Source organism: Serinus canaria, chromosome 5 (assembly GCF_022539315.1).
Source record: "Serinus canaria isolate serCan28SL12 chromosome 5, serCan2020, whole genome shotgun sequence".
In the NCBI taxonomy this organism is placed as follows: Eukaryota; Metazoa; Chordata; class Aves; order Passeriformes; family Fringillidae; genus Serinus; species Serinus canaria.
In genome coordinates, this window is record NC_066319.1 from 52,428,578 (window position 1) to 52,442,740 (window position 14,163).

Genomic DNA, 14,163 nt, shown 5'->3' on the forward strand with positions numbered 1-14,163 from the left:
ATGACGCCATGAGGGGGGGCAGTGGGGGAGAAGGGCGCGCGGGCGCTTGTGGGAGAAGGGGGGGCGCCGCCATGTCAGGCGGGGCGGGAGGGAAGGAGGGAGGGGAGCGTGGGGCGGGACAGGGGCGGCGGCCGCAGCCGCAGCAGTAGCAGCCGGGGCGGTGGTGGCGGCTGCCGGCAGCTGTCAGCGCCCGCTCGGCCGGCGCCGACCACCGCGACCCTGCCAGCGCCTTGCGGGAAGCACTGGGTCCGCCGTGGTGCTGACTCTCTTCTTTCTCGCCTTTCCTCCCTCTCTCCGGTCCTCTCTCCCCCCCCAAAACCCTTTTCCTTCCTCCCTTTCGCCCGCCCATCGCTGACATCCTCCTCCGGCCGCCTCCCCGCCCCGGGCTGCGCGGCCCCCGCCGCCCCAGCGAGCGCTGCGCACATCGCCCGAACTGCAGCACCGAGCGGTGAGCGGGGGGAGCCGGGACCCGGGGCGTGTGTGTTTGGGTGTGGGTGCATGGGGTGTTCACTTCCTCTCCCTTCTCATCCGCCGCTGCGCAAACAACAAAAGGCTGCGCGGGCCGCCCGGTCCCCCCGCAGCGCCGTCGCTGACAGCCGGCCCCGTCCTTTCCGCGCCCAGGGCGGGGTGGCTTTTCGGGGAGGCTTTTTTTTGGGGCGTTTTGTCAGTTGCTCTCAGCGCTCGGCTGCGGGCAGGGGTACGTGCCTCGGGATGGGGATCGGCTCGGCTTTGTCCCCGTTTCCTCTGCCGGCTCCCCCCGGTGCTGCGGCGGGCGCCGCCCTGGGAGGGAGCGGGCAGAGAGGGCTGGGGAGGCTTTGGCCTGCGGCTCCGGGCGTGCGGCGCTTTGTCTGCGCTCCCCCGGCTCTGGGGCTGTGCCGCTGCCAGGGCGGAACTGGTGGAAGGCGAGGCTAGGACAGGTCTTCTTTGGGCTTTGTACATAGTGACCGGATTTGTACATTGTAGGTCACCTGCCGTGCTGTAGTCCGAGGCGATTCATAGACTTAGGTCTTGCCCCGATTTCTGCACCTCCAAAATAAGGAAAGCATTGGTTAGAAACATGTTAATCTAGCAAAAAATGCACAATTGATTAAATTGATAACTAGCTGTATCTTTAGAGCAGAGATTGATTAGAAGGACTTATTTTGCTTTCGTCTTTCTGATATTTCTAAGTAACGAGATGCCAGATTTGTAGATCTGCATAACAGTTGTATGTAATCAGAATAAGGAAACTTCTTGACACTTCATTGAATTCTGTGTTGTAGGCATATTGAAGCACATTTTAATCCCCAAGTGGCATCACCTTTTTTTTTTTTTTGGTGGTGATTTCCGTTAGTGGATATGATGTAAAAAAAAAGTATTATCAGTACTCAAGATACTGGTCATGAAGTCAGAATACAGACTCAGAAAACAAAACTGGCTAGGAAAAAGCAAAAGTCTGTTTTTATAGTTTACTTTGAACAGCCAAATTATGAGCTAGTGTCATTCATATAGCATGTTTTCATGTTTACACATAAAAATACAAGAAACTAAAACAGTTAAAATTCATTTTTAGCTGTGTTGTGCTTGACAGAAGGTTTAACAACAATTGCTCTGCAGAGTAATTGTCTCTTTCACTTCCACTTTTGCATTTGCTCATCACTTAAATAGGAAACTTATACACAAAGGGTGTCCATTGGAAGCTGAAGAGGAACTGTTGAGATTTTAGACAGCTTAGCATTTTGAGTAAAAAAAGAAAAGCCCAACAAAACTGAAAGCAACACCTTTTAGAATGCACAGTTGATTTAAAACTCTTTTGGAAAATAGCTTTATTTTAATTGAGTATGAATTCCAAAGCTTCAACGAAACATGATAGAGGATGTTATAACCCTAGGATTACAGATACAATTGGAAGTTACACATTCAGCATTTACTGGCAGCAGAGAGAAAGCTGATCCATCTGGTGAGGCTGAGCAGAAGACCTTTTAAGTCCCTTGCTCAATTATTTTTGTGATCACATGGTTTAGGAGGACCTTTTCCATGAGATTAGAACAGCTATGGAGAACTCTGGCAGTTCCATTTAGATAGACATTTCACACAGTGGAGAAGCATGTGGGTAAATGCAGGGAATTTAAATTGTCCATTCCTGAAACTCGCTCACCAATGCAGTATCACTTCTGCATCACGTTGCAGTTAAAGTTTGGCAACCTTCGTGTTTCTGAAGGATGAGGATGGAGCTGGACAGTTCCAGTAATCAGAAATTCTAACAGCAATTTGAGTGTAGATTCTCTTTACTTGCTACTATATGTAACTAAGAAAGAGTATAAGGTTACCCCCCAAAGGTCCTGTGAACTAACTTCATGAATTGTTTGTCAAATTCCTATAACACAGTTAGTAATGCCTTATAAATGGAATGGATTCTTTTAAAAGGTGTCCTCTGTGTTTGACGACAGAGGACTCAAAAACATAATTTGTAATTAAATATGCAGGAGTCAATCTGAATGTTTTTGACTTAGAACAAAATACACTGTACAGATGTTTAAGGCATATAAGGACAATTGCTGCTTCCTGTGATTATGCAGAACTTGCCATGCTCATGTCAGAAACCTCTCACTCATGTGCTGCTCATACAGTGCACATATCTCTCTCTCTCTATGTTTTTGTGTATGCACACATACCTACATATGTCTCTTATTTAACTGGGCATTTGGGGAAATATATTATATTTCAGTATATTCAGTTCTGAGTCCATTTAATGCAGCTTCTGTTTCTCTTGAAATGTGGGCTTGTGCAGTTACTCTTTCGTCTCTTCTGTTTGACTTCTCTGGCAGACGTGCAATTGAATTTACTCTGGGATTAATAGCATCTCTCCAGTTGCATACTTCATGATTATTTTAAAACTCAATTCAGTGTACAAATACTTGTAAAATAAAGTTTTTATAAGAGGAGTAAAAAATACAGAAATCTGGGTAAATTCATAAATAAGCAAAGTGTACTCAGTGTACAAAAGAAAGTGTATTCAGTGTTGAAGAGCAGAGTCACAGACAGTGATGGGGACAGGCATGCTAGGTCTAGTTAAATTAACATTTTTTGTAGTCAGTGTGCCTCCAGGGTGTTGTTGAATATAACACAACTGTTGTAAAAATGGGCCAGTTCCGTCATCATCTTAATAAAGTGGGTAGCCACAGGCTTTCTCTTAATTCAGCCTTCATAATATTTCATGTTTCCAAAGTATTTCTAATTGTTTTACAAGAACACAGTATTTACCTTGACCAAAGTTTAGAAAAACATTTCTTTTTAGTGTTAATTCTGATTTTCCTTCAAGCAAAAGCATGACGAACATAATGTCTAAGATGTATTTGTTGTACCCAAGTACCAGTCAGAGACGCCTTGTTCACTCTGAAAAGATTCCTGTTTGACTCCAAAATAGAACTGGTTGTAGCAGTTACCCTGAGTCAGAGTCAGCTTCAGGTATTCTTGAGGTAATAAAGTCTTCCCAGTGTTTGATTTAGTGAAACATTTTCCTTTCTGAAAGTAGGATGTAGAGGGAAGTATGGTTCCTTTGAAAAGTTACTAAATAAATGCCTGACCAGAGAAAGGTGCCCTTTTTGTGACTTGGATTTGCTGAGATATTTGTTGTCGTCATCTTCCAGGATTTAAATTGGGGACTTTGTTATGAGGATTAGAGCCAGAATTACAGATGCTTTCACTGATACAGGAATTACTTCCAGAGGGTTCTATGTGAGGTGTTTTATAGTCATCAGGCATGAGATGACACTACACATGAGGCTTTTTCTGCTAGACAATTAACATACTTAATAATAAGAGGCCATACTGAAAGGGCAAGCACGAGGACTGAAGGTTGTTTGTATGCTCCTAGTACAATAATATAGTTGGGAATGTGAACAAAGGATGAACACTAAAGCACAGTTAACATTAGAGATGCTAATTTCTTTAAATGTGTAAAGACAGTCTCTGATAGTTGACAGTTTCTTCAGATTCAGTCAGCTAAGAAAACAGATGCAAGTAATAGTATCTGTGTGTTGATTTAATCACTGTTTATTTGAATCCAGCTTATCTCCCAGGGATGCTGCTATTTAACTGCAGTAAGAAACCATCTTTACTCTGGAAGCTGTATTTTGGCATTTGGCATGTATGTAGAATTAAAATGAATTTAGTTTGTCAAATAGTTATTGTTGGTCGTGTTTCTTGCTGAAAATGAGGAATTTCTATTTCCAATATGCTTGTTGTCTGGTGTCTGCTTAAATGGACATATTTTGTATGTGGTTTCTTAGTATTAAGTCCTCCTTACAAGTGAAAGGAGTAAAATATCTTTTGTGGGTAGACTTAAAAGTGAGCAGTTTCGTATTTTGATTATTTTGTAAATACCCACCATAAACCCAGTTCATTGTGTTTAGATTTTCTTTCTGGGATTATGTCAGAAACCTAGCTGATTTTATTAAAGTGACTAGAACAAAGGATGTCAACAATCTAGTGGGTAGTACTGGCTTCCTGTAGGGTTGGGGTGGTGGCTAATTATATTACATTTACTATGAGATGTACCACAGCAAACCATTTCAAAAGTTAACACTGCTCTTATTAATGTTCAGAAGTTCAAGAAATGTCTGACATAAACCAATTTTTTGATACTACTTAAAAAGTTATATCTACAAGTTAGTCTTTTCAAAGGACAATACATATATTTTGCAGGATTACCCGATAAATTATTATCTTCATTCTTATCTGTGTATGTATGTAGCAGTTAAGTAGTTAATGTTAACAAAAAATTAAGATTACTGGCAGTGTGCTTTGGTTTGAACTTGTGAGCCATTCCTCAGTGCAGAGGGTGGTTGTTTAAGCTTTGTAAAGGATTGCAGTAACTGCATTCCTGCACTGTATCCTGAGTTTGTTCTTTCCAGATGACAGTAGGTGAATGATTTGCAATCCATGTCATACAGATTAGGGACTGGCAGAGAGGAGCAGGGTGTGTATTGGTGTGGTTCTGCTGCTTTCTTTTTCCTCTTCTAAATAGAATATTGTCTTAAGATTAGGTGCTTTTCTGGATGTTCCTTTATCAAACAATGTCAGCCCGAATAATGTAGGAAAGGCACAGTTTCATCTTTCTCTTCTGGCTTGAGCAGCTTTCATTTCAGAGGAAATGCTGTTACTCTGTCATCCCTCCTGTCTTTACCATGAGTGGATTTTAGTATATCCCCACCTTTAATGTTTCATTTGTTCATGTGCTTAAACTGGATGTTCCACCCTGCTCTCCCCCAGCTCCTAGTCGCATTTAGTGTGTATTTAAAGGGAGGAGGGTTGATGAAAGAAGTGGATTCATCTCTCCCTCCCAGTGGCAGAGTGTAGTCAGATTAATCCATCTAGTGGAATGGTAATATGTGAGGACATAGGGGAGGTAATAGTTTTGAGCTAGGAGGGGCACTACAACCTCCTCTAATGTTTCACTGACAGAATAGGAATATATAATTGATCTCTAAGGAGTAGATAAAATGTTCTTCAATCTCAGTGCTGGTTTATGTAGTTCCACAGTCCTGCTGCTTGTTCCCTTGTCCTCGTTCCTTCAGCACAGCATGCTGCGTGGCAGCCTGGGGAAATAAGTGTATTTTGGTTGGCCTGAACCTTTTTTCTTTTCTGTCCCCTTACTTCTGACAGTAGAATAATCCAGTAAAAGGCACATACCTTTATTTTGATTTATTATGGACGGGGATGTGAATGAAATGTGTGGCTGGATGAGGAGCATTGCCAGGTTATGATGTCTAGCCAAGGCCTTAGTAAGTGAAAGAGTGCTCATGGTCAGGTGTTTGCAGGAAGCCAGACCAGATGATTCAGTCTCTAAATTCCTCTGGACATAGAAGGCAATAATGTATGGAAAATAAAAGAATGTGCTGTTGTTTATATTTACCATTTCCCTGGATGTAGTGGCCCAATTCAGTATAGTAGCATTCAATATAATGAATAATTCTGTATTGAAACATGGAGGGGTACAGAAGTCATGCTGGTGATTGGCAGTGTGTTAGCTTACAAGACAGTGACCTAGAGGTCTTACTAGAGATATAAGGGAATGAATCCCCAGAAAGACATGTTAATTTTGAGGAGTGTTGTATTTTGGGAAGATTAGATTTGTGAACCTGAGGACCATGGCTGTGGTAAGGGAGAATTGTGTTTAACAGAGAGGATGTAATAAAACTGCTTGATAAGATTCTGCTCTGGGAGCATTCTGGAACACATCATACTGGTCCTTGGTAGGCACTCCCAAGGGCTTAAGAAATCATACAGAGATGATATGTAATGTTTTCTTATGGTACTTACAGCTGTCATAGCCAGATGTCCTAATTTTTAAAGAATTTGTTATCAAAAGGTACTCTATACCTTTTGAAAAAGACGAGAGGCACCACAGGGTGACTTTGTCTCAGAGTCTCAGTAATTTGCTGTTACTTAAATACATCTCCTTTCCATTGTTCAGAAAATAGATAAAGGCAGATTAATGAATCAATTACTTTGCTTTTAAGTACTTTTTATTCAATTAGTATCAATTTCTCTCCCAGGGGTTTTAAGAAAAAAATCATATTCTGCGTGTTGATTTTAGCCCACACTTAAAATATTGCTGCTGGAATACATTGTTTAACTAAAGAAAAATGTCTTGGGTTTGGAATTTGTGCTGAATGCAGGTGGAGAGCAAAGATGCACAGCCCATTTTTGAAGGCAGTTGGTGGGGTTTGAATTACAGTGACTGCTTGTACTTTCTGTGCCATTGAATCTTGATCCACACCCATTTGTTAGGATAACAAACAGCTTGAAAATATGTTTGCTGACTTCTATTTTTTCTTTTCCTTTTTTGTATTGCACTTGTAGTCTGGCTGCACATGGAGCGGTGCTTGCAGGCGCATGATACGGTGCTTTTAATGGCGTGGTTGTTTTAGGAGGCCACTGTTCTGCCATCCTAAGGAGGGGGATGCTTTCAAAACAGATTATCCAAGTGAGATGGTTTAAAAAACAATATTCAAATGAAACTTGTAGCTTCTGTGTTTATTTTTCAGTTTGTGTGCTCTAGTTCTGTGTCAGTTCACCAGAAGAGAGGCGTCCTGCAGCAGGGTGGGCGGGGAACTGTCACATGAGTGGTGTGACCACAGTGAGGATTTCAGGAGTCCCAAAGGGACACTCTCTGCCCAGCACTAGCTAAGGTAAATCAGGAATGTGAAAGATCACTAGAGAAGGGGTTGGAACTATGCTTTGGTCCTCAGGTATGAGTGAACAGAATGTTAAAGTGCCTTTGTGAAGTGGTGGGTTAGGGCCTGCTCTATTGCTCAGCACCTCCTGACTCAGGAGAGTTCAGAACATCAGAATAAGGCCTCCGGATTATGGAGTGCTTAACAAGGAAATTATTTCCTACCTTACAGCTAAGTCAGCTTTCTGCAGTTGTAGGTAAGAATCAGTGAGTGATGTGCAGTTGTTTTTCTGGATGGTTGTATCTAGATGGTTGTATTTGCTGTCCTTTCTATCAACTTAAATATGTAAGGTATAAAAAAAAATTCTCATAACTGGTAGTTCCCATTGAAAGTATTGTTTTTTATGTAATATTGAATGGGTTAACATTAATTCTTTCTCAATATTAAGGATTATGCCTGAACAGTTTAATTGTGAAACTTTTTCTGTGGTCTTTTTAGTGTTTTGCATTTCTTTATTATTGAAGGATAAGCAGGAGGAAGATACTTTCCCTAAAGCTTGAAGAGACACTGCACAGTTTGTGCATCTTAATGTGAACTATTAAATAGCTTCAAAATCCAATGTAAAGATCTGTTAAACCTAAAGGCTGCTGTGTGCTGAAACACTGTTGGTTTTAGGTCTGCAGAAAGAATTGCCTTTTTTTTCCTTTTTCAGTCCAAAAACCCCTTTTCCTCAATGTCTTCAAGCATGTAAGAGCATTGTAGTCAGAACTCACAGCAAATTGTCAGCAGAGCTTCCCACATGGATCCAGTGATATGAGGCAAGCTGTGGCCTTCTCTGCCCTTCCTGAATGCATTTTCCAGATCTTTATGGGTGTGCTATAAAAAGTAGATTTGGTTAAGATAATAGAATTGATGTTAGCAAGTGGAAGCTGATAGCATTTCTAATGTATTCTGGAAGACTGATTTGATGGGAACATTCCTGTGCTTCTACTTAAGTGCTGTTTAGAGATTAGATAAATAGATAACATAAATGGATGCTTACTTTGATTAGTCAATAAAGCAGTTCTTGTCCAAAAATAACAATGCAAAATGAAAGAACTAGAGTCAAGCTGAAAAAATGTTTTGTCTACAATATTGACAGCTTCAAATTGCAAGACAGGTAGCTTTTGATGTTGCTGTATTTCCTCTTATGCTATGTGTCCTAACCCTATTCCAGTCTCATAGTTTCTCACACCAGCAAGAACCAGCCTTATCAAAACATTTATCAAAATTCATTGAAGACCTGTTTGCACAAGGTGGCCAGTCCATGAAGAGCCAAGTGCTATTTTCACACAAAAATCAATTCAGGTTCTTGGAATATTGAGGGGAAAAACTGTGTAATTTGATAGTGATGATGGATCTGTTACTCAGACTTTCTTGACAGTATTTATTTTAAAATACAGTCAAAATTTCCTTTCAATCTACTTAAAGTAGATAATTTATGAAGCATGTCCTTGTAACTGCAAAGTACTAAACTACAATACAATTTTTGAACAATTAGCCTAGATTTCTCCTGATATATCTTTGATTCTTGTGACAAGACTTTTTAATAATTAAAGGTAATTATAACTACTTTTTAAGTTGTTGCACCTCTGCCTTCTGATTCATTTAAATAAGTTTATTCTCTCTTTATGTAATTGCTCTTGATACAGTCATGATCTTTTTGTTAAAGTGATCCAGTGAGGGGGGCTTTGTTGTCATATTTCACAGGAGAAGGCAAATCTCCTGTGGCCCAAACTGGTATATTGTGTCGGTGTTTTAGGGAGGGAAAAAGCTCTCCTTTCTCAACATCCATTGGTGTCTGCTTGAAAGTGTTTTATTAGTGCTCACAGAAGCTGAGGAAGTGCTGGCTTTGCAGGAGACCAACAGACGCTGCTTCTGTTGACACAACAGTGGTACAGAAGGGAGACAACTCCCTTGCTCCAAGGGATAGGAGACTTGGAGATTTGCTCTCTGCCTGCCTTCAGAGATTCCATGGACATAACTAAAATTAAAAAAATCAGTTAGGTTTTGTCCAACACTACCGAACAGCAGAAGGTTCTGTTCAATTTTATTATTCTGGAAAGGAATGGAGTTTGGATCTTGCCACTGGGCTGTTTCAGATTTTGAGTAAGGAAAAGGAGTTATGTACCACCAGCATGTAACAGATGATAGCAGCCTCGATTAACAGTAGGTACAGTTATAAGGTACAGTTTATAAGCTGTACCTTCTTGAAAGTCTGGCTTTTAGTGTAGCTCCTCTGGACTCCTGACTGGCTCTGTGGAACTGCCTTAGACACACACGCCTGTCAGATTGCTTTTGCAATTGTTTCAGCTTTGACAAAGAGTAATCTTTGATGTGATACCAAATGCATAGAAGGGTCTTAATATCCATCCAGTTTCATTTGAAATCTGAGATATTGGAAGGGCTTGGTTATGTGTACAGAGAATTAATTTTTCTCTCACATGCTTATAATACATCCAGACCAGTTTTAGTATCTAACACTTCTCAGAGAATCTATAGTGATTTTAGGATATGTTGCTAGTCTGTGTTTCAATCACTGTATTTTTAGGCCTTTGGAAAGGTAAAATGCAGTTGATGAGATATGCAAAAAAGAGGATACTTTCCCTTGATTCCTTTCACACAAATAATTGGAATAGGTATAATAATGTGTAAGGGCAGTCACATCATCTGAGGGTCTCTGTCTGCTGCAGTATGTGAACAGGAAAAGCAGGATGGGATTTGGCCTGCATCATTATGGAATTCCAGATATGTTTGAGTCTAAAAGAGATTTTGGAATTAGATGGGCAGGTCATCTGGATTGTCTGCAGTTAAAGGGATACAGATTTGCTGTATCATGATAATTGAAATGCTAGCAAGTAGCCAATGTTTATTCAGTGCAGCATGGTCAAGGGATTGACACCATAATCTTTTCTTTAAGAGGGAGAATAATCCGTGTAGTTAAAGAAAGCTTTTATGTCACTGAATGCTTTTACACTGTATACAGATTTTTAACTCAGTTAACTATTTCAGCAGGAAGTAATAAATTTCATGAAAATAGTTTGCTTGCTACAGGAGAAAGAAGGCTGAGGGTTGAAATAACTCTCAGCTGTCTTTGAAATGTGCAAAAGTATTTTTTTCAACATAGTATTAAATTTGTTACCTTTAAGAATCCAGGTATGATTGCTAAGAAAGTGTTCATTAATGTTGAAGTAGCATGCTGCAGAAATCTAAATCAAAGGACTCTGCAGCAGAGCAAATCTTCCTAGCTTGTACTTTCTCAGCAGTGCAAATCATCTTAGCTTGTGCTTTCTCAAAGAGAATTGTCAGCTTCACCCTTGGTAAGGGTTTTATAGGAGCTATTTTTGCTATCATCTCTTTTTTTTTTTTTTGCAAATATGGTTAGTCTGAGTTTCTCTGTAATAATGTTTTCATTTTCCAAAGGATCTGAAGATTTGCCCTGAAAGGTATGATTTTAAAATTTTTTAATAGTGGGCCCCAACATTAAAACATTCCAAGATTTATCAAGGTAAATGTACAGTGGCTGTGTTCTCCAGCTAAACAAGTACATAATCCTCTTCACTTAAACGTAATTTAATGCAGTACATGGGCTTATTGGTAGCCATTGGGGTGTCCCAGAGGCTGACAGTGTTTTTCAGAGGTGGATGTTGCTGTGATGCAGGGGTAGAACGTGAGGCCACCACAGCCTCTTCCCACTGCTGCCATGTGGAGAGTAGGCTGCTCTTGGCAGTCATAAGAGAAAAGCAACAGCCTTGTTGGAGATGTAGCAATTTCTGCCAGTATTCAAGGGGTTTTTATTTTACTCCTTTTACTCAATCTGTCCTTTGCTTATTATTTGCTTATTATTAATGTCCTGTGCATTTCTTCAGAAACCTCTGGGCTTGCCTTTACAAATGCCAAAACTTTGCAAAGGTTGAGTGTTTGTCCAGTTTACTTACTAACACAGACATTTTGTGATGTTAAGGCTGAAGGTCAAATTCCAGATGTGATTCTGAGCTTCTCTTGGGATATGTGCCCTTAACATTAAAGAACTGCAAATATCCTTTTTACAGGACATTTATTTACCCAGCATACCTTCTCTTTAAATCAAGTGGCAGGGCAGACTTCTGCATTCAGGGCTAGGTCTGAAGGCTGGCAGGAGGAGCACAGTAAATTTTTTTTTTAAATTCAGATGCTTACAGTTTGGTAATTGGTAGAAAAAGTGACTCTCCTTGGGAAGGGGTAGTTTCTCTGTAGCTTAATACTGGTTGCTAGGTTGTGTGCAGCTCCATGCTCTTACCTGCTTCTGGTCAGTGATTTACAGCCTCCAGAATGTGCTGCAAATTGTCCTCACTGAGTTATTTTTAAGGCAGCTGGTGTACCTGTGTGTTAAATGCTGAAGGTGCTTTCTGAGCTCACGTATTTGGATACCCGAGGCAGTGCAGAAGTGCAGCAGTGTTCTGTTTATAGAACTGGGTCAGCCAGTGTGCCTTAAGTCTGACCTCCACCAGGACACTGTTGCAGGTGCAGTTCCAGATTTTCTATTTTATGCAGATTCAAATATAGATGATGGGAAGAGTGATGACTAGCACTGGAAGGAAAGCTGCAGTCCTGAATATGTCAAGAGGGAAAAGCTACTTTCCTCTGGGAGTTCAGAGATCATGTAATGGAACAAAATTCCTGACTATAAGGGATCATTTTAAGTAAAAGGAAGGCAAATCAGACAAAAAAAGAGTATAAATATTCTTTTGGGAATATGACTTGTGACAGCAGAAGTAATCTCACAGGTAAAGGGAAATTTAACATCTTAATTTTGAAAAACACAACAGATAATCATTGTTCTTTCACACTTGGAGATTCTGACTGAAAGCCATAGCAGCAATATAGTCCAAATCGAGTGTTTGTTATGTGAGTGCTTTTACAAATACCTTTCTCTGCGTATGAAAGGCATCCACGAGTGATTGATTCATCCTTGTCATTTCTGCTGTTGCTGAGCTGCCTGCAGGAGGGGTGCGGCTGATGCAGTGTTTAACACGCTACTAAGTCCTTCCCAAACTGTTTTTCATCTCTTGCCTTTGTTGCTTAGTTTTTGTGCTTGGAACAGCCTGTAATGTTTTGATGGTTGTTTGGGAAGGCAGTTTTCCACATTATGAAGATTAGCAGTTAAAGCAGCTCGTAGTATTTGAAGATGGTGCCTTCCATGATGTAATGAGACGTGTTCTCGCTCTGAGCAGGGAATTAATGACTTGTAATTTGCAGCTCATACAAAATTGAAACAAGTACAAGGCAGATGTAGGATGCTGAACCTTGCCATTTAATTAGGAGGAACTAAGAGTGAAATTAGGGTTAAAAGCCTTGAATAGACTGATTATTGTTAGAAAATAGTGAACTGTTAGGTTTCTATTAGAGATACAAAAAGCTCAAATCAGTTTAACTTTTCACAGTAACTTTGTGGAATTTGCAGTGTGTGTAGGTGACAGAGCGCCTAGGTATGGCTTGAGCCAGTCTTGCAGCAGCTTTTACTGTTGGGAAGATGATGGAAACACATTATTTGAAAATGAATGAACACATTCATTTTCAGCTATGCTGCCTGTGAGCTGTACATTCAGAGAAGAGGTTTAGGGAGAATTTTGCTTGACAAAGCAGTTTAGACTTGGGGGCCTTTATAATTTATTTATTTAAAATTGTATTTTGCAACAATTGTGATCAGACATTAAGTACATTAAAAATTTACCTTCCAAGCTTTTAGTACTTGAAACCCATTAAATAATAAAAATATCAATACAGAGAGGGGAAGTCCTTAGGAATTCATAACAAGGAAGAAAAATTAGTATGGTTTTATTTATTTCTTTTTAGGATCCATGCTAATCTTTAGTCAAGGAAAAAAAATCTTGTGGGTTTTTAGAATGGAATTCTTGATAAGTTTTTTTGTGCAAAGAGGGATTCATACATGGCAGAAGAATATTTTGAGGTGATCTGCAGGAAAACAACTCTTCTTTAAAGCAGCTGGGTAGGAAAAGCTCTGTGAGAGATCTTTAAGAGTGAGCTGGAGAGCTTAGTAGCTGACTGTGATATGTGTATGTCTGTGGAAGAATTTAGGCAGAAATCTGTGATGTCAGCATTACTAGTGTAGTTGGTTTGAAAGTTTTATGAATAACAGAATACTTAAACTGATTAAAGTTAACAGCCACTTCAGTTATTTGTATATGATGAGATTATCCCAGTGGTTACACTACTGAAGGGTTTGGCTGTGCTTTGGGTTCAGACTCTTGCTGTTCTCAGTCCATTTCTTTGTTTTGAGCTTATGTTACAAAATGTTGTGGAAACCTCTTTAGTTGCAGGGCTTTTTATGTTGATCTGTCAAAATTAACTAATATTTGTGTATTTGAAGGCTGTGACTTTATTTTTCTAGAAGTTGGAAAGCATTAAGTGACTTTCGTACTTCAGCATAGTCAATATTATCACAAACAAAGAAGGAGGATTATATTCAAGATCTACACAGACACATACTTAATATAATAGGTACAGTTCTTAAGCCAGCTTGTGAGTCTGTAACTGTCTGCATTGCATTTTTTTTTCCTCATCCAAAATTCTGTTTCATAAACCTTTGTACATCTTAATTCTTTGATTTGTTTTCAGTTGTACACTGAGCTAAAAACTAGTATTTGAATCTAGAGTTCCTGCCTAGGTAAAATTTGCAGTGCAGTGGAGTGCAGGACAAAACTTACAGGAGCTTGAGAAGCCTTTGCCTACACTCTTTGTTTTCTGTAGGGAAATGCATAGGAAGAAAGAGTTAACATTTTTTGAGAAGTGACAATAGGCTGGCTAGGTTTTGTCTCCTTTCCTCTGTATACATCCTGCATACAAACTTCATTGGTTTGCTTCCTGTGTGGCGTTTGCTGCCTCAGGACATTCAGATCTAATTTACAGAATCCCAGAATATGCTGAGTTGGAAGGGACTCACAGGGATCATTGAATCCAAGTC

At 39.9% G+C, this 14,163-nt stretch overlaps 1 protein-coding gene across 4 annotated transcripts in view; it reads left to right on the plus strand.

Annotated features, from left to right (window-relative positions):
- Positions 1–317: 317 nt before the first annotated feature.
- KLC1 (kinesin light chain 1) overlaps positions 318–14,163 on the plus strand; it is a 43,025-nt gene continuing 29,179 nt past the window's right edge. For all 4 annotated transcript variants that reach the window (XM_009101709.4, XM_009101711.4, XM_018907180.3 and 1 more), the window contains exon 1: positions 318–448. The gene's annotated coding sequence lies outside the window, so the exon portion shown is untranslated. The remainder of the gene's footprint in view (positions 449–14,163) is intronic.